At 36.8% G+C, this 22,012-nt stretch overlaps 1 protein-coding gene across 1 annotated transcript in view; it reads right to left on the minus strand.

The window, feature by feature from the left end:
• The window catches only part of ADCY2 (adenylate cyclase 2), a 206,652-nt gene that overhangs the window by 84,110 nt on the left and 100,530 nt on the right, over positions 1–22,012 (minus strand). The gene's annotated exons all lie outside the window — the stretch shown is intronic.

Below are 22,012 nucleotides of genomic sequence, written 5' to 3' on the forward strand. Positions count from 1 at the left end.
TGGAACAATCAGGGAGAAAGCATGAAGAAGCGAGTTACTACTCTGCCACAGTGCAATTGACTTCTGCAGAGTAAGCTGTCAAGAAAGTGTAAAGGTGACAGAAGATTTCCTAGAGACCCTGAAGGGACTTGCTGAGGTTGTTTCAATGCTGGAAGCCACTAGAAGCTGTCAACTACAAGAGTTTTCTAGAAGAAGCTGGAGGAAACTCTGCCCTGTAAGGACAGTAACAGATTTATTTTCAAGTTTAGTATTTCCTCTGTTTCACTGACAATTTTGAGTTTTCCTTAACTAAAGAGTTACCTTATTCTAAGTAAGTTGACTATGCTGTAAATAAATTTATTTTTGAGAAGGGCAGCTATTCCATCCAAGGACCTATGAGTCATGCTCTGTCATACCAACTGTGGTTTAAAGTTTGAATAAGCTCTCTCAGTGATCCAGCAAGGTTAAGCCTTTGTAGCCATGCCTACTTCTGTATGGATTGCAGCCCATGAAGTGAGCAAATTCTATAAATTATTTGGGGGCAAAAGGTTCTTTCTTATTTGGGCAATTCAAAAGAAACTTCCATTGCAGAAGCTCATCCCTTAGCTTGTAACTGCTGTTCAAAGAATGACACAGCATATACATAAGGTAGTTATTATTTAATGCTTGACGGATAAAGGTCTGCATCATATCTCTCTGGTGTGATACCAGTTCCTCTGCTATTCTCCTCTATCCTTTTCTTTTTGCAGTCTCCAAGGAAGCCTGATGCTTTGGTCTGAGACTGTATGTTGAAATACTGACAGCTGATTCAGAGTAAATGCTCCATCTTTCTTTTGCAAACCTACAGCTCCTCCGGCAGAGCAAAATTCATTGGATTCAGGACAGTATTAAATATCCAAGCCAATTAGCTCACATCTTCCATCAGAACTTCTTCAAATTTAATTTTTCTCTCAACACGAAGGGGAAGGTGACATTCTGATAACAACTTGCTGGTTTCACCTAACTTTCCTCACCTACAGGTTTTCACATTTACATTCTTCAGATGCCTGTTTCTAGCATCTAATAGCAGCACATTGAATGGATGTACTTTTTCTATTCAAGTGGTACAGAAATCCAGCATATGCAATACAGCATTTTCAAGTCTCTGCTTCCAGTGCAGAAGAAGAGAGTAAATATTTAGGAACAAAATATGGTCCAGGAAGAACTGGAAGACCAGCAATAACATCATGTTTCTTCAGTATGACATTGGAGACAGAAAGGAAAGATGGCTGGGCCAGCTGCCCAAATTTAAAATACCTTCAATTACCTCATGTGATGGTTTTACTTTTTTGGGGGAAATGGTCAATAAGAAAATGTAGGTCTACACCAAAAACTGGGGCCCAAGCTACACTGCAAGTTGGAGTAGCAAACATAGTTGCTACTTGGAAACACTAAACAGAAACAATTCTATGAAGAAACACGGAAAATGCCTGCTGTTAAACTAACAATTGGCTCTACCCTCAATATCCATGTTATTTCATAAATCTATCTGGCTACAGTAAAGCCAGAAAAAAAGCCCTGTAAATCTGCACCTTATGAATTCCAGTAAATTACTCTTTGAGTATTCTTTTCATCTTCTAGAAATGTATATAAACTCTGTATACTCTCTATACTTGCATGCTCAAGCTTTATTTTTACATGAATAGAAACCTAAAACTATCTTATATAACAAACTAAATTTATTTACGGCTTTCCTTTGGGTAGCATAAAGCTCACTGTAGAAGATGACAGATCTTCACGTTAACGGTGTATTATGTGACACTAAAGCACTATTCTGTGAATAACACTGTAGACTGGTGGAACATGCTCCAACAGCAAATTATTCTTTCTGGGACTTGGAAGATATTTTGTGGTTGATAAGCAACTTTTACTGAAATGTTTATATTTTTGGAGCAATACAAAAAGTTAGTTAAAAAATAATCTGAGCATAAAAGAAAACTGAAGGGACATGAGGGATTTTTTTTAAAAACATTTTTTAAAAAAAATTTCTCAAAGGGTAGAACTAATAAAATTCTAAATGTTTGGTTATTTAAGGACATTTTTCCTGTCCCATGACTTACATTCTTGAAGACCCTTTTGTGAGAGATCTTGTCTTCCAGAAATACAGGTAGCCCATATCAAGTGGATCATTATCACTGACAAGATTTGAAACCTTCAGAGAATTCTTATTTTTTTCTCTTCAAAAGCTGTCTTGACTTTTTTTCCACACCCTCAACAAATGTGCAGTGATCTTACATTATACTTTCACTAATATGCCCAAAACAGACAGTGGGTTTCTAAGCCAGTAGCTCTCTGGCCTCCCTTGGAGCTCCACTAAAACTCTTATCACTCTTGTCTCCCTCTTGCCCTGCAGTATCAGCACAACTCTTGGTGATTTCAGTTGTTTCATTCCTGAGCTTCTTTCAATTTCTCTGCTGAATACACAGACATGAGGATTTATTACCACTTATTTTATTTAGTCTATCTATTCCCTGACCTTCCTCACACTTCGCCTTAAGATAAATGCTGCAATTAGTTTTCCGCAATGTAGGAAACTCCCTTCTTCCACAATGAGTGCAGAAGAATTTAAAAAATTATTCACTAGATTTACTATAGGGAATTACATGGCATAGTTCCTGAATATGATCTTACTCTGAAAAAGATAAATCAATTAATTTTTGTACAGTGTGTCTAATAATTGTTACTTTTATAGCAATGTCTCTTCTTGATGATGATTTAATTTTCCAGAAAGAGAACAAATATTTTTTAATTTTTCAATTTTTTTAATATCCCTTTTCATCTAAGCGAAATTTCAGATGCCTTTGTACTTATTTAAAATTACTCTATTACCAATTTTCATACATGATAACGAAGTATTCAACATTAGGAATGAATTAAATTGGATGCCTTTCTATTCCTTTCTTTCAAATTTTTTTTTTGGAGGGGTGGGTGGTCAGGAGTTTTTTTGTAACTGAGAAAAACTAGCTGGTCGAGAATAAACTAAATTAATACTTTACTTTCAGTGGTGGAGGGCAAGTAGCTTTCTTATGATTGATTTTTAATATTTCAATGAACTTTCAAGAAAAGAAAGCAGGTCAGCTACGCAACACAGCCTAGTCCTTTAAAAATTTTGATGTTTCTTTTTGAATGTATTCTCTATCTACAGGCACTTGAATTCACCCAACATGACTTAGGTGAACTCACATGTGTTTAAGACATATCAAGACATACCTTCCTGAACAAGTGCCTTTTTTCCATTTGTAATTTATACAACTAAGTACTGCATACCAATATAAAATTTCAAAGGGCAAAGATATGTTTTAAATTTATATTTTTACAAGTTCTTAAAGCTATGACTTGTGTACTAAAATTCAAATGAAATCAAAACATAAATTAACAAAATCCTACTATGCCATCTTCTTATTCTGCTGTATTTCATTACAAAAATACTCTTTTTTATATCTATATATTAAAAAAAAACCCCTTTCATCTCAATAATACAGTGCATTTCAACAAAAGATTCTACATAAGATTCGATTATAAGTTAACCTACATCATTCGAGGCCAGGCTGGATGGGACTATGAGGAACTTGGTGTAATGAAAGCTGTCCCTGCCCATGGCAAGGGTGTTGGAACTAGATGATCCTTCCGAGTCCTTCATCCCAAACTATTCTATGACTTTCTGTCTACTCCCTTTGAAAAAAGAACCTTACACTGCAGCTCTACAGTTGAAAGGCTAAAAATCTTGTGTCAATGGGGATACAGTGGCAGCACTGCACCAGTTATAATTACCTCAAAGCAATGAGTATGGTGAGGTTACAACATTCCTTGCAGCGCTGTTTGTTAATTTGTTCAAGAGCACATCTTCTTCAAGGAGTAAACAACCCTGCATGTCTTTTAACACAGTCAGTGGCTCAGAAGCACTGCACTCTCCACACTCACCCTGCAGCAGACACTAGAATGTTCCCAGTGCCAAACCTACCTCACAAAATACAAAGCTCTTTAGAGGGCATTTTAGTTATTTTCTTTATAATACATGGCTTTTTCAAACTAAGAAACCAATTTATTCAATAAGGTTATGCTAATCACCTGACCAACTTAAGCAAACATTTCCACAGAATGAAAAACTTGTGTCATATCAGTTACTTTCTTTCCTGCTTCTTAAAAATGTGTCTTATTACCTACCCATATTAACAGGTTGAAATTCTAGCATCATTTAAGAAAGGCCACTGCTTAATGCAGGTGCTGAAAGTGACTTTGTGCATTTCTTGTCAACTAAAACTAGACTTTTCAGTTACACTACCCACTGTTTTTTCCTCTCAGTCAAAACGTGTTTCATTGCAGATAAATGCCTAGTTGTTCTGATACTTTCAGGGTAAAGACTTTATTTTTTAAAAAAAAGTTCCAGATATTATGCCTGGAAAGGGAGGAAGGCAGTGAGTCACTTGAAAGGTAACAACGGTGTGCAGAGTCTATGCTTATGCTCAAGAAGAGACGTAAGAGTTTTGACAATGGTTCTCTCTATCGGGTAGCAATGCAGTTCTTCTCTTAAAAATGTGATATACTACACAGTGACTGAACCATATGCATCAAATTTTTCCTGAGTATTGAGAAAATTAAATTTTCTTGAAAATTACTATTCTACACTAAATCTCGTTCCCAGAAGAGGAGGTGGTAAATGCCCTTTGAAGTGGACATATGAAGACAAAGAGGCTACAGAAGCTGACAGGAGGAGGATGCAAAAACAAGTACCTTAGCTTGTTGGGAGAGCTCTGGTCTAGTACTTTCAAGGACTAAACGCCTGACCTGTCGTATACAGAGCAAAAGTACCCAGGCTATATGAGCAACAACCTTTCCAAATCTGAAACAACAGACTAAGGCAGTTTTGAAGTCTGCCGTGTGTACACATTATGTGCTTTTTCCCCTTGCACCTGCACCACAGCTCTTAATTAGGATTTAAACAGGGTTTTCTGAATGTCTCAATAATTTTCAGTAAGGATTGCGTTTGTTCACATTTTTAAACCTGAGAAGTACCACTCAACTGGATCAATTCATGATCAACTTGAAGATTTGTGAAACAAGGTTTGAGGGATCCCCTGTAATACTCTGTCAGGATTAGTTATCTTGAGGATATCTGGTGACACCAGCGAAGGATAAAAATCCTTTGATGTATGCTGCATGCTGTTAGGGCTTTCTTAATTTTTACAGTGACATCAGTGAGCAGGACTACATTTTAATGTGATTTGGGGTTTTAAAGGATATTGAATCTCTTTTGAAAACGTGCAGTGTACTTTTAGTAGCGATGTACAGTGTGGCTACTCCTTCAGCAACCTCCATCCCAAATTTAAGAAAAGTTCAGTATGTTTCTCATGCCTCTCCATAGTCCAAAGTTCCATGGTCTAGTTGACCTGCCTCATTGATTACGTAAGATCCCAAAAGGGTTGAAGTCTTTACCTATTTCCATAGCATTGGAATTTTTTATCTTGTCACTTAGACTCTGATCACTTGAGACTCTGATCACTTGGTTTACTCCTACTAGTACGGAAAATAACAGCATGCTTTTTCTGGAAATCACCATAAATCCTCACTATGACTAACAGACATTTATCATGTGGCTTCTACTTTTTCATCACAATGTAGAAAAGTCTCTCTCCTTCTCAAAATTGATGGCTATTTTCCTACAACATACAACATATACTTTTTTTACCAAAGTCTCAACAAGCATCATGTTGACTTGATTTTTTTTTTATAGTACAACCCAGACAGTATAGAAGAAATTTTGCAGATCTTACAACTGCCTACATTTTAAAGCATCCCAAGCATATGTGGTTCTACTTAACTGTCTTCAGAGTTTCCTGAGGATCACCTACTGCATCCACACCTGCATTACTGGCATATTATACTACGGTTCTCCCTCTTTCTTTTCTCTTCAGTGCATCATTATTCATAGTCTTCATACTTGTCAACCAATTCACCTTCAGAAAGTCTTATCTTTAAAATGCTAATGTATTCTATGCTCTGCAACAACGTGCTTCTGTCTTTTACTGGCTAGATAAAACTTTTAACTGAATGGAAAAAAATTAGGAAGAAACTGTGCTACAGTGATTTATGTGAGTAAGTTATAGTACATCTATTTATAGCATTACACAGCTTTTTAATGATAGTCTGTTGGCATAATTAAGACTCCTTGCACAGAGTTTGAACAAAAACATAACAACAACAATAATATTTAATTGCATTTTATATGCAAAAATCAATGGGGCTTCAGCTAACAGCAATATGTTTTTCATATGCTACTGATTCTAAATTGGGTTGTGACATACCATTTGTTCCTCAAACTCATTGAAGATGCACACATTAATTTACAAGAACTCTACAAAATGCATATGGAAAAGAAAAATAAGCCCCACAGTTTACACAAAATGAGGAAAAACAGAGAGAAAGTTTATCACAGGACACACATAAGATAAGCAATCAATTCTAATTAAAAAGGTATATATTAACAGAGGAACAAAAGATTACATATAAAAGAAAGGTTTCACCTGAAAAGCTGGTATGAAAAGAAAAACAAAAGCTTATGATTTTGATTAAATTATTTTGTTAGAACAATAAATGACCCCAGACATCCTTGGGCATATTTGCAAAGTATTCGCATGTCACAATAACAGTTCCAGGCACACTAACTTCCATCTTCTATTTTTATAACTCATCTAACAAGCTGAACATATTTTTTCCCCTATGGTACCAGAAAACAAATGTTCCTTCTTAGCAAGTGCAAGGATGTATTTTAAAAGAACTTAGAAGAATAACTTAAAATGCAGGAAGACTACTGGTGCAAAATTGTTCTTTGTTTTTTTTTTAATATGGACAGAAAATGGAGTTGTTATTAATTCAAAATTCCATTCATCAAAGACAGATTTTGGCCAGCAATCTGTACACTGAAAAATCAGTGATGAGGAGTTAGTGATCTGGAGTAAACCTCTTTACTGTAAATGTGCTTTTAAAGAGTATTGTCACTGTGGACAGTGTTACAGCTGCACATTATCCCTCTGAGCACTAGGCCTTTTTCTTAATTATGTTAAAAAAAAATTAAAAAAAAAAAAGGCAGCTCCAGTTGTTGCAGCATATCAGGGCTGCCTAAGGGTTCCCTTCAATGCACTAAAGGGCATGAAAGGTATCTGTGACGCACTGACTCATGAACAAAACCAGATGTGACCTATAAAGCAAAGGGAATTCAACAAGACCAACTTATGACCTTATTTTCCCTTAGTCCTCTCACATTTGAAAGATCACAGTAGCCTCTATAGCTTAGAGTTGGGATGGAAGGCAGGTGTCAGGATCTACTCTGGCCAGAGCATTTTTAAAGGATCACATATATAACTGGAGATAGGTAGTGTTCCAAAGCTGACATTCTTTCCAAATGTAAGGAATAAAGAAGAGCATAAAATCCTTAAAAAGCATGAAAAACAAAGTTCTGGAGAAATAACTTTCTCTCAGCAATAAAAACAAAGGATTTTTGTTCTCAAGGAGTTTAACACAGAGCTCACAGGGCCGAAGGAACTTAAAATGTACTGCAGAAAGACTGCTAAAAGACTACATAACATTTCATTTCTATCAAAAAGAGGAGATTGGTAAAATACAAAGCTATTAATTTGTAGGTATGAATCAAAGTTTATACAAATTAATGTTGCAGTAGAAGAGGTTTTAGAGCCACGTGACAAAAAGAACAGGAACAATTATCAGGGCTATTTTCTGACAATACGAAGTTACTAGTAATAACTAGGAGAAAGATGGGACTGAAAAGCTGAAAATAGGTCTCAGAAGACCATGCCCGGGGTTTCACAGAACACACAACACAGTGCATGCACCAGCTGTCACCAAGAACTCCCTTCTGCCTGCCTCACCACTGCAGCTATTATGGTCCCCATGTCCCTGCTGTGAGACTTCTGTTTCCACCAGGCATGGGTGGACACGTTTTGGCAGCACAGGAGCTGCAGAGGTGGCCTCTGTGGAAAGAGGTCAGTGGCTCTGCCTCAGACCCACTGCAGAAACAACTGACTCCATTAGCAAAGCTGGTGGTATCTCCAGGAAAATGCATGGGAAGAAGGGCAGGAAAAGACAGACAGAGAGAAAGAGGAAACAAAAGGAGTGAGATACAGAAGAGGGACCACCAAGGCCAGCAGAGGAGGAAAAGCTCCAATTTGGAGCAGATATCCATACTGCAGCCCATGGAGAACAATATCAGAGTAGATGGATATGCCTGATGAAACTGTAGCCTCTGGAGAGCCCACGCTGGAGCAAAGGAAAACCATGAGGAGGAAACAGTAGCAGCAGAGAGGAATTCTTATGTACTGACCTCCCCCCTATTCCCCTCCATGCTGCTTGAACAGTGGTAGGGGAACTGGAAGTGATGAAGTTGAGCCTGAAAGCAGGGGAAAGGAAAGATATGGTTACGTTATCTGTCTCTTTTGTTTCTAACTAACCAAAGTTGTGTCAGTTCTCAAGAGATTAAGTTAATTTTCTCAAAGTTCAGTCTGTTTTGCCCACAGTGGTAACTGGTTAGTGATTTCCCTGTATTGACCCACGAGCTTTCTCATTCTTTTTTTTTCTTTCCTATTTTCTTCCCTTTTCCTGCTGACGCTGGGGGAAAGTGAGATACTAGCTAGGTAGGAGTTCAGCTGCAAGCCAGAGCTAACTCACCACAATATTACACTGTTCTCTAAATAACACGGGAAACTTCCTATTCAATGTTGCAAAAAAAGGTTGGGCCTGTTAGACACCATTAGAGCCTGAAAATTCATTACCCGTGTAAAGTCATCAATACAGTAATTTTCCACTATCTGCTAAAAGCAGAAAATTAAAAAAGGCTACACAAATTTAGTAGTGTCTTACTGCTTCAGTAGTCACATTTGATGACCTATAATGAGAAAGCTGATAACTGCCGAACTTGAAAAATCTAATGAAAATAGCAAGGAAGAAACTTTAAAACAGGCACACAGTGATCTAAGCTTTAGACTGTTTGAGACTGACTTAAGTGGCCATCAAGCAAAACTATGCAGGCAATGATTAAAACAAACAAAAGGAAATTATTTTTCCCACCTTATGCAAATTATTTTTCACACCTTTTGCAGTTGAGCAGAAAGCGTGTCACAGGACTTGTGGATATCAAAATCAGTTTAATGACACATCAATTCTGGTTCATTAAGTAACTAAAGCACAGACTTCCTTGTGCACAGAGAGATCACTGGGGAAGTATATGCAAAAGATTTTCTTCTCCACTTTTTCATATGCATAAGCTATTGGTTAGCAACAAGATTCTGGGCTAGGTGGTCATTTCCTTTGCCTCAGAGTGCCTGCTCTTTATTCCTTGCAATGTCTTGAACTCTGCTTTTGAACAACTTTTTTTGGGTATATTTATAATATTTTCAATAAGCATCCTTGTCCTCTAAGCCTCTTGTGGTGGTTTAAGTAATCTCTGTGTCTCTTTCCTGACTTCAGATTTCAAATTATCTCCTAAATGCTGTTTTCAATCAGTTTCCTGATTTTTGTGTAGTTACCTTCTTTTAAAGGTAACATTATTTTTGGAATTTTTTTTCCCCCTTTTAGCCAAGCAGGGATGCTCATATGCAAATACAAAGTTCAGCAATAAATCAAGTCTTAATCTCCTCGTGGTAGCTTAAAGAACCGAGAAGGAACTTAGCTTAAAAATTTGACCCTAATAAGCTTATGTCTGCATGGCTACACATGCTGCATCATGACCCATAATAGATCATGACCCATAACATTTTCCCAGCCCATATGTGTGTGACTGAAGCCTCCTGCTGTTGTTAGGCAAAGATATTCTCATGTCTCCTCTCTCTAATGTCTCTTGTATTTCATGAGCAGTTCCTCATATTCAGTGAGAGGTTGAGAATATTGAATAGCTGGGACTTGAGTTTAGCTTTTGCATTTTAGTGTTTTCAAAAGAGTTTATCCTTCTTTTCATAAACTGTCTAGGGCAGAGTAGCAGGCAGGTTCTTTTATATTTTTGAGGTTTTTATTGAACGGCCATCTAAAAAAATGGAAAGTGGGGATAAGGATGCTGTTTGAATGGGATCAACATATCTGATATTCACAAATATTTAAAAGCATTAATCTGACTAATCACAAAAAATAAATCCAGTAGTAGGAGTCAAACCTGTTATTTTTCTAAAGAGTAAACCAGTCCTAGTTTCCATAGGGCAAAGATGTGCCTGAAAGACTGTACGGGAAAAAAAAATGTACTTTGAAAGGAGATATCCATGAGGAATGTAAAAGCTGTCCCAATAGATGAAAAGAGACATGGAAGAAGACACTCTTTTATTGGCAGAGAGAGAGACATGAAAGAAGGAAATGGAATTATATTTAAGAGCATAAAATGCCTTTTGAGATAATTTTAACAAGAATATCTGAGAAAGACTAAGAATGCCACAAATGCAAATGACAGAGGAAAAGGAATGTTTCTTGATGAAGTTATTTAAAGGGTCTTTAGGGGTGTTCAAAATGATGAATTTGGGAAAATTCAGATGCAATTCTTTGCTCCATCACATTTTATTACCTAGTAGTAAAATAGAAAATCCAAAGCACTGGATATAAGTAACAGCGCAGGAGAAAGGTAAGTCGGTTTATTAAAATACAGAGCAGCCACAAATGAATGTTAGCTGGAAGCAGAAGGTTCTGACACAGTCAACAGAGTAAGACTATGAAAGAGTCTTCAAACACAACTAGTTGCTAAAAAAAGCCTATGTGGTGTTAAAAGGGAGGGATCTAGAGCTACAAAAAGGCTAGGAGAACATACTTCTTTGCAATTTCAGAGTACAAGATTTGAGGGCTCTTGCAGACTTCCCAGTAACTGGCTAAAGGGCATCAGTGTAGCAGCCATTTTTTTTTTTTCTTAGATCAGTCTAATATTCTACACAGACAGCTGAATTGCATTAACAATATTTAAAACATGACACCATTTTAAATTACAGTAGTTCAAAGAGCCAGAGGCAATTTTCTTTTCCTCACTTTAGGAGGAAAAAGATAAATACTACATGTTTATATTATATTTTGGTTACAGCAAATAAGCAAAAATAACTTCTCTATTTCGATTCAGTGTATGGTGGTTTTTGTACCCTCTGAAAGCAGGAAAACTACTATGTAGAATGGAGGGGTGAGAGAGCAATGAAACCGTGGAGACAGTTCCAGTTCACCAACGGTACTGATTTAAATGTGGATTTTATCTGACCTCGAGTTATTTGATTTTTAAACAAACATTTGGAAACATAAAAGTGAAAGAACAATAGCACTTTATATTCCAAGGGCCTCTGAAAAGTCAAATTGCACTTAAAGAGAAAAATAACACTGCCACAGTGTTTAATATTACAGAAAATCACCTAGACTGACTGGAGAAAATTAGACAACACAAATATCAGAGGTCTAGAAAACGTTGTACAAGCCACAATAGAGGAAAGTGGGCTTGTTTGCCCTATTAAAGGGATAAGAGAGGGGGCAATAGCCTTCAGGTTCACAGAAGGCTGTAATAAACAGGAAGGAATAAAGGAATAAAGGAATAAAGGAATAAAGGAATAAAGGAATAAACCTCATTTATATCCAATGCAATTCACACGCCTAGATTGCATTGTGGATTAGTTAAGATAGGTAAAAGGAAAAATATTCCCCAAAGATTAAAAACTGAGGGAAACAGGTCATCTAGGAAAAGTGTAGAAGATCCAGATTTTGTAGAAACAGTTAAGACAGACATCTGTTGAGGATGTTTCAAGTATCCTTGGTCCCACCACCAAGCAAGGAGAAGGATTAAGTAAACTCTTCACATTTGAGACTTCTTTTCCTACATTGTACAAAAACATTCTTAAGAAGGAATAAAACTTTCTATAAATTATATTTTTGAAAACAGATCTAGCAGGGTCTACTCCACAATCCCACTTCTGCTCATGAAAATTGTTTGAACATTTCAGTTAGACAAAAACCCCTACTTTTAAAAGGGACAAATTAATTTCAAGAAATTGTTTCAGTAGATACAGGTGAGTTGACTATAGAGATTGTAAGTAGTTAAATCTGTGGACTTCTGCATCCTCTTTCAATTCTCTTGTTCCTTTTTATTCCTTTTTGATTCTCTGCCATCTGAAAACACACTAAAACTGGAGGAGGACGGAAAGAATTCATTAGTGGCTCTGGAAAGGATTTAAAAGGAAAGTGTCAGGTTTCAGTGAATAAGGAAATACAGGGAGAGGAAGTTCGGAGAGGGTGTTTACTGTCACTTCTATAGCATTTTAAAAAGGTTAACAGATTTTTATCAAGATGTCAAGTTTACTCTGACCTATAATCATTCCAACCAGATCTATCTCAAGAACCAATACTGATGTAATTTTTGAGTTTGTTTCCCTTACTACAGCATTTAGACTTTTTTTTTTTTTTTTTTTAACAAGAGGACATTTGTCGAAAATAATGACTGTTCATGTGATAATTTAGATTTATACAAACATATGACTTAGTGTTATTCAACATTCTGGTTTAAAAATTAGCATAGTAGCACAGATTGAATGGCTTGCAATTGAACTTCCTGGCAGATTTCTAAATGCATTTTACTGAGAAACATATTTTTATGTTGAGTATTTTGAGTAGCAAGTCTGAGACATCACAGGTTTCCACAAAGCTACTTGATAATCCAGAGGAACAAGTAAACTTAATGCTTCTAACAAAAAACGACTTTTCTCAATGTCCATATACACTGAATTGTACATAACCACACCATAGGTATGTGTATGCCCAAGCATCTGAGGTTGGACATGCACCTTTTAGCTCTAAGAGTACCAGTATAACCACACCGTCACCTTCCCTTCCACTCCCCAAAAAATTTATATTGCTCTCAATCTAACAGACTTTTTATTTAAAGGAAAATCAAAATATAATAAAACATAAAACATGGCTCTGAGAGTCAGTAAGACACACAGGCTGTGAACATCTTTCAGGGTAACACAGTTCACAGGGCCTCTACTTACTATTAAGTAATTTTTCTTTCTCATTTCATTAAAGCTCACACATGCACAATTCTTACAAAACCTCAAAGACACATGGGGTTGCCTCAGAAGAAGCCTGGTGAACTATGGAGAAAGACTCATGTTCCTAACACCATCTTTAAGTACAAATGTCTGAATCCAATGACAACTCCAAATGGGAGGAAAGGGATTTTCTTTAAGAAGTCAAATCTCTGGGTCGGGGTCCAGACTGTCAGGTTAGATATGACTGCAACTGATATGACTGCAGTGCAGCTCAGGCAGGGACCAAAGGCGACAGCCATAGCCAAAAAGCAGCTCCTAAAGGAGGGAGCAATGAGACCATACTACAACTTCTTACAGCTTTCTTCATAACACCTCTTAATAGTAAGTTGACCTTGTACACAACCAGCTGAGCCCTAGAAGGAAGCAGAGCAGGCTTCTAAACTTGACATCTACCACTTGGTATGTGGTGGTGCTTTTGGTTGAAAGTACCACAGAGTAGTATATTTGGCAGAGTTATATTTTTTACTACTGGTCTTTCCCACAGTATGAAATCCTTCAGAACCAGGGAATTGCTAAAGGGACATAAGGATTTGGCGGAAAGAGAAAAGAAAGAGAGTATTACAAAAAGAGAAAGGTAACTAATTTACAATTTGAAAAGAGTCAGAAGTAATATCTAGTTAGGCCACTGACAAGGACATGAACTTCCAGAAAAATCCCCATTTAGCCAGACTGCTGAGACGGCCTTAAGACAGTGAGCACACCTTTCCCATTACAGTGGCACATAGGGTTCAAACATCCCCAATTTAAGTTGTTTAGTGTATGTGCACTGCCAGTGTGAATGTTCATATGGACAATCACTTAAAGAACAAAATGTATTAAAAGTGATGTAAAGAAGATATTTAGAAGTGATAGGATTATCAAGAATGTTAGAAAAATACATAACTATTTGTGAGCAGCAATACAGGAGGTATTTAAAATACCCAAAGGAAATTATTTCAAAAAATACTTGTTTATAATATGGAAGCATATATGTTGGAAAGTAGTTATTCTGGAAAGAATACAGATTCCATGGTACTTAACCCAGTGAGTAGGATCTCCCAGCATGATGCTGCTGCTGCTGCTAACCAGGCCACTGTGACCTATAGACTTGTAAGAAGACTTTTTATCTATCTTTACCTCCTTATGGGACTTTCAGTGTGAACATCACTGACAACAGTGTGTTCAGATATGCTTGCTATAAAAATGATCCAAGAAATCATGAATGAGTTCATTAAAAGGTCCTAAGAATGATCAAATGCCTGGAAAATCCTCACTGCAGAAAATCCTTCAAGATGTTTAAGCTATTTACAACATTGTAGGAATATTTATGACATGACTGAGCAACTTTCTATGTGAAAGAAAAAGACTGGAAGAGGCTCCTGGATTATCAAAATCTATGTGTAGTTTCTGTAAGCACAATATCCTGTAATCCCTGCCTGTAAAGAATAATTTCTAATGTAGAGAGCTGAAAAAGACATAGCAAGGTTAGTAAGGACAAGGGGATCTAGTTGGTTTTAAGTAACTTTTATCAGGAAATAAAATGGGAATTTAAAAACGAGGCAATTAATTATGGGCATAATTAACAATGGAAAACTTTGGACTCTTTGTCAAAAGACATTCTCTTTCTAAAAAGAATGAATTTTTATCCATTAATTTTAGCTTTTGAAATGTGGCTGACAAAATTGCAGATACCATGACAAAAATTAACATTTGCCTGCCAACTATATATTTCATCCAAGCTATCAGGATATCTATGAAAATGTGGTAATTAGTATCTCTTAAACTACACATTTTCCTCATAAAACAAAGCAGCATGGCTCATCGGTTTATCTGAGTACATTCGATGTAATAAATTACTGCAGATCAACACACAGAGAAGCAGCTGAAATCTCCAGTTCACTGCAAAATGGTGAATGACCTTTTCTCACAATGAAGTCCTGAGGTAGGAAAAAACATTACATGCAAGAATTGCAGCGTCTCTATTGACCTGTGAAGTAGGTACTTGCAAAAGGCATTTGCTAAGCCATTAGTTTCAAAACTGTGGACGATATGAGTGTCTTTGTGTAAGTAACTAGACATGTAATAGTGGTATCTTTACCCCTACGAATGAAATACACATTCCCTGGGGTGAAAGGCACAGTTTATAACATTTCAAAACATGACAAAGCCTTATTTCTACATAAGGAGTCTCTCATAGCTCCTGCAAAAAATTTAGCAGAGTAAAAGTTGGAAAATAACAGTTAAGAAAAGTCATCATCAGTCAATAGTGTTTTGCTATAAATTTCAAGGTAATTTTTCAGATCCCTGAAAAAGCATCGAAAGGGCAGTATTCCACAACTGATGGACCTCTGGAGTTTTCCAGAATGGTAAACTGAAAAGCTGCAAGGAAATTAATATCTTTTCTACCTTACAAAAGCTCTGGCCAGTACGGCATTTGTGAAGCCTCTGCACCTCCTATCCTTACCTTTGTTATGGCTTTTTGATTTATGGGTCTCGGTTGCGACAAAGTTTGATTAAAAAGTTGCAGATTTTTATTAAATACTGAACTTTGGGGGAAAAATAATTGAATACTCCTAAATAGATACCAGAAAATTATGATTATTTAGTCCATTTCAAAATTCTTCAGTGACAGGGCAACCTGAACATAATGAAGTGACAAAGGGCATCTATGTGATTTTCAAATCATTCAACTTTTCATAACAAACATAGATTCCTCTTGCAAAATTACTATTATTCTTATCAGTAAGTGGAAGCAAAAATAGCTACATTATTTCTGTTGTTACACTCCTGTAAGCGAACAGTTAGTAAGAGAAACTTGGAAGACTCTCAGTAGCACTTGATAGGATTTTTGATATAAAAACTATTCATCTACCATTGTAAGATACGATTCAAAGTAACATTTACCTTTTCATTTCTCTCTATCTGAAATCACAGTGTTCCTGTATTTCACAGCACTCTGCTATAGGAAAGACATTAAAGAAAACTAGAGTCACTGAAAAATTTCGGTTGGAAGTCACCTCTTGGAATCCACAGCCCAGGATCTTGTTCCAAACAGGGCTAATTTCAAAACTAGATGAAGTCACTCAAAGCCTCTGTAGCCCAGAAAATATGATTTTTTACCGTAATATCATAGGCTCTGTATTCAACACAGGATCTCCATGCTTCTCTGAGCTTGCCTTGGCCTGAGTTTTAGTTGAGGCAACAATTGCCTGGTGGCCACATGCCTGTTGCCTCCCTATGATAGCTTTGCTCTGGAGCACCCAGGGCAGGACACTGGCACCCCTAACTAGTCACTGTGGGAAAAACATACCCTCTGGGGTAACAGGGCTGGGGGACAGTAGCACACAGCCCTGAGTGGAGTAAAACTGAGGAAGAAGGGGGTTCAAACCACGAGCATTTACCTCTCCCTGATGAAGAACTTGAGACACCTTGCTGTGAAACCCTTGCTTTCTGCTCAAGTAAAATAGATATAATTCACCTTAGGATCCAGAGGGACATATGAAGCATAACACTGAAAATCTTGTTCATGGACTAAAAGGAAATAAACCTGATAACACACACACAACACACACACACACACACACAGATAAAGCTAAGATTTATTGATACTAACATTTATTGTTAGTTTAACCAAAATCTTAACAGTATGATCTAAGAATTAATACTACTCCTGCTCTAATTATTGGAGAAAAACAACAAAAAAAGAAAACTAAATAAAGAAAAAAGTACTTCTGTATTAAAAAAGCAAAGTCCCAGTAGTATTAATACAGCTTAAATTGTTATACATACAATTAGTAGTTTATGACCCTTCTTCTGGTAAAAGGCACATACTCTGTTTCTGTCCCTAAGGTTGATGGCTTCAGCCTGGCAACGGTGGTGAAAAACTTTCAGTAAGTTATCAGCATCGGAAGTCCTTTGTGAGGAGGAGTATGATGTTGATGAGTTACTTCTTCCTTAATCTAAGATCTCTTAGTAATTTTTAGATATATGACAACACACATTTATACCCTGCTCTTTCTTTGCTGGTCTGCAAGTCCATTCTATACCCACAATTAATATACATGCTGTTTTATATGTCTTAAAATTTGTTCTTTGTTCCCTCTAACAACATTTGCGTCCAGGTTCAGGTCTGTATTTCTTGAAGTGACCAGTGGTGAACTACTTATAGACTTGGAGTCTCCAGTGCCAAGCCTGTGAGTCATCTCTAATCATCGTATGCCTGTATTGCTCCGCATGGCATTTAGTGGGTTCACTTCTTAAGGCTTCCACTATCATGTCATGTTTGCATTTTTCCAAATTACATTACAGTTGTACATATCTCATTCTTCACAAAGTAGTTGTTCATTACTCTAATTTATATAATATCTATGGCGTTACTGTGCCGTAAGAAAAGTAAAATTAATTAGCAAAAATTGCTGTTACAGCAAAATCAAGTAAAAAAAGAGCTCCACGAAAGTAAAAAAAAATTCAGATAGGATTAACCCTGAGGCCTTGCAAACTCAGCACAAAGCACATGGCAATGGCAGTACTGTATTGCAGGGCTACATGGTTGCAGAAGACTGAGGGCAGTAACAGAATAAAAGCGGGATATACTTGAATACTTTCTGCACAACAGTTTTAGCTGTATTTATGCTTTTATTGGTGTTAATTAGATAATGTGGACTGTGACTGTTATTATTATTCTAAAATTAAGTATTACCCATAACTGTTTTTTGTATTTTTGTTAGATTGCTAAGACTTTAATTAGCCTAACAAGAGATGCTGAGTTCTATATTTATAGTATTGAAGAGATGAAGCCTAACAACTGGTCCAGTTGAAACTTCACAATCTCCTTGAACACAGATTCCAGCACCTCTCCAGGCAGCCTTTCCCAGTGCTTAACCCTTCTCTTGGGGAAGAATCTTTTACCTCCTTCCAGCCAGGATTTATCCTGTCACAGCTCATGACTGTTGCCTCTCATACTTTCACTATCAGAAAAATCTGACTGCACCTTTTGTGCAAACTCCTTCATGTAGTAGGTAAATGTTAGTAGTCCCCTCCAAGCCTATTCTTCTGCACCCGACTTCCCTAAGTCTCATCATCTGTCATGAGCACTAGTCCCCTAATTATCCCTGCACCCTTTCAGTGGACTCTCTCCAGTTTCTGTTTGCATATTCTATCCATCTTTCCCATGGTCTACCACGAAAAACTTGTCACTTGTTCAGAACAGGCTTTAATCCCAGTAATGACACATAAATTACAGGTAGGACTGGCATCTCACCCATGCCTATGTGTACACACACTACTGAAGTAGAAAATCAATTTTAAAATTTAAAAGACCAAAGCTAGCTTTTGGTTTTCCTGTTTACTAGCCTTGAAGCTATGAGAAGAAAATGAAATGAGGAAGCTTAGAAAAACTATTCCATAATTATGAAAATATTAGTAGCTTACCTTCTAAAATGCACTAATTGAACATACAGGAATCCACATTTTATATATGCATTCCAAATAATGTATTTCAATGTTTCTGTTCTTTATCAATAGCCTCATGCCTCATAAATGTGTAAGGCTTCTCTGTTTTATGTTAATTTTAAAAAATTTTGAAATAGTTCCCTTAATGAATGGTATTGCTTCACCACATTTCAGTGAAAAAATTAAAATCCCCACTCAATGATTTGAAACCTCATTCATTTTCATCTGCTACCTGAGTGTCGTTTCTAAAACTGTCATTATACTGCCTCCTTTTCAAAGACAGCATTTCAGAGAACCCACTGAACACCAACACCTTACAAACACCTCCCTGTGATGTTGTAAGAATCTCTCAATGTATATTCCTGTCTCCTGATGCAGAGCACCAGAAGAGAGAAGAGCAATTATACTAACTGCTTGTCAGCGTTAAGATCTTGCACTCAGTGTTAGTGAGTCATTACCCCTACAAACTGTCAGCCAGACTGTATCAGTGAGACAAATAACATTAGGAAAGGGTTTTTAAAATATATATCTTGAAATAGGGCTGCAAATTAAAAACAAGCCAGAATAGTTCCCTGTTTATCTTTTGTAAACACTGAAAAAGACATAAAAGCTGTGTGAGAAACACCAAAGTGGGCACTGAAAACACTGCTTTTTACTATAGGAGTTAAAAATGGCCCCTGGCTTGCTGGGAGGGGTCACCACCCATAGCTTCCTTTGCAAGCTGCCAGCCTTTGTTGTGCCCTCACAGAAGAAACACACAGTGTTTTGGGTACAATATGTCCAACTTGTACTTCAGTATATATGCACACACCCTTGTTTCACCAGATTCTAATGTACACTGGCCTTAACTGAAAACAATGAATCTGGTGTTTCTCTTGAGTTCTTTGGCTAACTGTTGAGTGGTAATTCAATATACTTATCTATTGATCTATCGAAATGGTGTTCTCAAAAAGGCTATTCAAAGACACAAAAAAACCCCTAACAACCAAAAAATAATAATTGGCTACATTTTTATGAGCCTATTCTCAAACAAAATAAGAGGAATTTCATGGAATAATTTAAACATAAACTGCACACCTTTCAAAAATAATTATAAAAGACATGATGTCCCTGATCTGGAAAAATGTGCAAATTTGACCTGGAGCCCTAACCATTTAGAAGCACATCCTACACTCTGCACTTGTACAAAAGTAGCTTATGTAAAGTAAATTAAAGTAAATTAAATTTTTTCCTGTTACAGAGATGTAGAATCAAGGGTCATGCTACAACCTTTTACAGGCTAATAAAGGCTTTGATCAAAACCAATGCTTTTTTAAAATGCACTGTAGTCCTACTGTTTCAATGTATCCCAGTTCTCTAAAAATAGTCACCAGTATGATTGACTTGCTTTCTCAATACTAACAATGTGGATTATCTTCTGTATCTTCTTGGCAAAACAAGCAGTGCTAAAAGACAGACTAAAGTATACCCACTTCTGAACTACTGTTTGCAAACAAAGAAGCATGTTACTCCTGGGGAGAAAATACCCTTATCAAATGAATTCTCTTTTAGCTTTTCATAGTTAAATATGTAACATTTCTAAGTGTGATAATATGGAGATACACATCTTGTCGTTTTGGTTGGAAAAACCTTGACATGAGATAAAGGACATACTAAGAGGCTGAGGGGATAAAGGCTAAAGAAATCTGTACAGGAAGATCTGAAGATCTGATAAACTCTTTTTCAGCTCATTAGATGTCAAAGAAATCACTGACATCCACAGAACACCTCTCTTTATTAAGATATTGATCCATCTGTTATTAACACAGACCTGCAATATCCTACTTAGAGTTGTATAGCTGTCTTAACTAATTTGATACATTTATTCCTATCAAAATGCAAATATGAAAACACACACTTAACTATATATATATATATATATATATATATAACAAATTATATATACTATTTCCTTCATTATTCTATAAGAATGGCACAATTCATCAGTGAAAGATGGCTTTTGCTGCTTTCCATCCTGCTAGGCTATAATCCTTTTGAAACACAACTCCTACAAACACCAAAAAGGAAGTGTCTGTCAGAGAATTCCAGTGACTTTTGCTTCCTTTCATTGTCAGGTTTTCAATACTTACTGCAACATCTTCAGAAGACACAGTAAACCAAAGCTACTTATTTATGTCTTTCCAAAGAAATTAGTAGTGCTTAGCAAATAATACATATTTGCAGAAAACTTCAGCTAGAAACATGTCTGCTGTAACTACTGTCTTCTTACAAGCAGACTGCCTTCTTACAACAGCATCCTTACTCCTTTGAATTTGGTGTCCGGTAACACAGCCCTCCTGCTTCTTGCAGATACACCAATGCATTTCCTATGCTTGAAGGAAAAAACAACCAATAGTAGAAACCTGGGCCCTTACAACTGTGCTCAGGAAGCTAAGGCATCAGGTCTCTCCTAAATAAGGGAGACCTTGACGCCTGCTATGAATTCTGCTGTTTGATTATGGTCTGCATACATGCTTCCGGCAGTCGAGGTCTAAGCACAGGGAGCAGTGCGAGCCGTTGTCTACAAAGTCACCATGAGCCTAGAAGCCATCACACCAGGACCCACATTACAGGCAACCCAGATACCTGGCACTGGCTGCTCTGCACTCACAAGCTGTTTCACTAGAAAAAATTTGAAGATACTCTTGCATATTCTCAACAGATAGTAAACCAGGCATTGTGTACCATTAGTTACGAAGCCTACCGATTCACTGCACACAGGCTGTGAAGGCAGAAGTGGAAACACAAATGACTGCTCTTACAAACCTCTCCTGCAACAGTACCTTATGCAGACTTTGCATCTAATCATCAAAACTTGCTTTTACTGTAAAACTGTCCTTAAGAAGTTGTAGCAACTTCAGCCAGTATGCAATCCAAATGCCCAGAAGAATAAGGATAGCCCTCTGAATATGCAATCTGTTAAAGTCCTGGTTGGGGCTTTTCATTTGCTTTTTTTAAGAAGATGGTGTTGGTGATGGATCTTGAAAACTTCAGTTTGAAATGGCTAGAGGTATTTTTGAGGTAGTCATGACAGTTAGGGTCAGCTGGGACACACAACGTGTATATCAGCACTTTCTGTGACAAAAGAAACATGTCACTGAAGACTCTATTCTCTGACCCTTAACAGTTCACAGGTTTTGAGTCTTGGTGACCTTCAAAACAAAATGAACCTATCTTCTTTACTACTTGATGAAATCATTTGTATTTCAAATTCTCTTAAATGAAGCACCTATCTGTCAGAATGACAGGCACTGTACAGAGCTTGCAAAGAGAAAAAGAACTATATAAAGCATTCAGAGAAGTCTTTTATTCAACTGCTACAAGAAATGACAGATCCATCTCATTATGCAATTCCCCTAGCTCCTCTTAACAAACCTGACCCCCAAAACTATATCACAAGATTCATCAGTATTGTGGTTTCAAATATTTTTCAAAACCAGTGCAGTAATATCTTCTTGCCGTGA

Source organism: Empidonax traillii, unplaced genomic scaffold, assembly GCF_003031625.1.
Source record: "Empidonax traillii isolate 1590-97213 ecotype Southwest subspecies unplaced genomic scaffold, ASM303162v1 scaffold48:size2401408, whole genome shotgun sequence".
Taxonomy (NCBI): Eukaryota; Metazoa; Chordata; class Aves; order Passeriformes; family Tyrannidae; genus Empidonax; species Empidonax traillii.